Consider the following 2500-nt stretch of genomic DNA (forward strand, 5'->3'; position numbering starts at 1 on the left):
GAAGTTTGGAGTTTGGGTTTGAAAATTTTATGGGAGCTTCCTAGAAGACTAAGAAGTGCTTTGCTCGAGACGGATTTCGATTTGGAGGTCCCCCGGGTTAATTTTACCCATTATGACTCCTCGCCCGCACGCTCGTGCACCCCGACGTGCACGTGGGCATGGTATGCTAAAATTGAAGTTTGGAGTTTGGGTTTGAAAATTTTATGGGAGCTTCCTAGAAGCCTAAGAAATGCTTTGCTCGAGACGGATTTCGATTTGGAGGTCCCCCGAGTTAAGTTTGCCCTTTATGACTCCTCGCCCGCATGCTCGTGCACACCGGCGTGCACGTGGGCATCGTATGCTAAAAAATGAAGTTTGGAGTTTGGGTTCAGAAATCTTATGGGAGCTTCCTAGAAGCCTAAGAAATGCTTTGCTCGAGACGGATTTCGATTTAGATTTCCGCCGTGTTAATTTTGCCAATTACGGCTCCTCGCGCGCACGCTCAAGCACCCCGACGTGCACACCGGCGCGCACGTGGGCATCGTATGCTAAAAAATGAAGTTTGGAGTTTGGGTTTGAAAATTTTACGGGAACTTCCTAGAAGCCTAAGAAATGCTTTGCTCGAGACGGATTTCGATTTGGAGGTCCCCCGAGTTAATTTTGCCCATTACGACTCCTCGCCCGCATGCTCGTGCACACCGGCGTGCACAGTGGGCATCGTATGCTAAAAAATGAAGTTTGGAGTTTGGGTTTGAAAATTTTATGGGAGCTTCCTAGAAGACTAAGAAGTGCTTTGCTCGAGACGGATTTCGATTTAGATTTCCGCCGTGTTAATTTTGCCAATTACGGCTCCTCGCGCGCACGCTCAAGCACCCCGACGTGCACACCGGCGCGCACGTGGGCATCGTATGCTAAAAAATGAAGTTTGGAGTTTGGGTTTGAAAATTTTACGGGAACTTCCTAGAAGCCTAAGAAATGCTTTGCTCGAGACGGATTTCGATTTGGAGGTCCCCCGAGTTAATTTTGCCCATTACGACTCCTCGCCCGCACGCTCGTGCACCCCGGCGTGCACGTGGGCATCGTATGCTAAAAAATGAAGTTTGGAGTTTGGGTTCGGAAATTTTATGGGAGCTTCCTAGAAGCCTAAGAAATGCTTTGCTCGAGACGGATTTTGATTTGGAGATCCCACGAGTTAGTTTTTGCCCATTATGACTCCTCGCCCGCACGCTCAAGCACCCCGGCGTGCACGTGGGCATCGTATGCTAAAAAATGAAGTTTGGAGTTTGGGTTCGGAAATTTTATGGGAGCTTCCTAGAAGCCTAAGAAGTGTTTTGCTCGAGACGGATTTCGATTTGGAGGTCCCCCGAGTTAGTTTTGCCCATTATGACTCCTCCCCCGCACGCTCAAGCACCCCCGCGTGCACGGGGGCATTGTATGCTAAAAAATGAAGTTTGGAGTTTGGGTTTGGAAATTTTATGGGAGCTTCCTAGAAGCCTAAGAAGTGCTTTGCTCGAGACGGATTTCGATTTGGAGGTCCCCCGAGTTAATTTTGCCCATTATGACTCCTCGCCCGCACGCTTAAGCACCCCCGCGTGCACGTGGGCATTGTGTGCTAAAAAATGAAGTTTGGAGTTTGGGTTTGTAAATTTGATGGGAGCTTCCTAGAAGCCTAAGAAGTGCTTTGCTCGAGACGGATTTCGATTTGAAGGTCCCCCGTGTTAATTTTGCCCATTACGGCTCCTCGCCCGCACGCTCAAGCACCCCGGCGTGCACGTGGGCATTGTATGCTAAAAAATAAAGTTTGGAGTTTGGGTTTGGAAGTTTTATGGGAGCTTCCTAGAAGCTTAAGAAGTGTTTTGCTCGAGACGGATTTCGATTTGGAGGTCCCCCGAGTCAATGTTGCCCATTATGGCTCCTCTCCCGCATGCTCAAGCACCCCTGCGTGCACGTGGGCATTGTATGCTAAAAAATAAAGTTTGGAGTTTGGGTTTGGAAGTTTTATGGGAGCTTCCTAGAAGCTTAAGAAGTGTTTTGCTCGAGACGGATTTCGATTTGGAGGTCCCCCGAGTCAATGTTGCCCATTATGGCTCCTCGCCCGCACGCTCAAGCACCCCGGCGTGCACGTGGGCATTGTATGCTAAAAAATAAAGTTTGGAGTTTGGGTTTGGAAGTTTTATGGGAGCTTCCTAGAAGCTTAAGAAGTGTTTTGCTCGAGACGGATTTCGATTTGGAGGTCCCCCGAGTCAATGTTGCCCATTATGGCTCCTCTCCCGCATGCTCAAGCACCCCTGCGTGCACACCGGCGTGCACGTGGGCATTGTAGGCTAAAAAATGAAGTTTGGAGTTTGGGTTTGGAAATTTTATGGGAGCTTCCTTGAAGCCTAAGAAGTGTTTTGCTCGAAACGGAATTCGATTTGGAGGTCCCCCGAGTCAATTTTGCCCATTACGACTCCTCGCTCGCATGCAATATCTACTCCTGTCAGAGCTGTGGTTTTACTTAAGACTACTATAGGGGGGGGGG

The sequence above is a fragment of the Cornus florida genome, unplaced genomic scaffold (genome assembly GCF_030987335.1).
Source record: "Cornus florida cultivar Cherokee Brave unplaced genomic scaffold, ASM3098733v1 CherokeeBrave_3.0.0_Hap2_scaffold_216, whole genome shotgun sequence".
Classification (NCBI taxonomy): Eukaryota; Viridiplantae; Streptophyta; class Magnoliopsida; order Cornales; family Cornaceae; genus Cornus; species Cornus florida.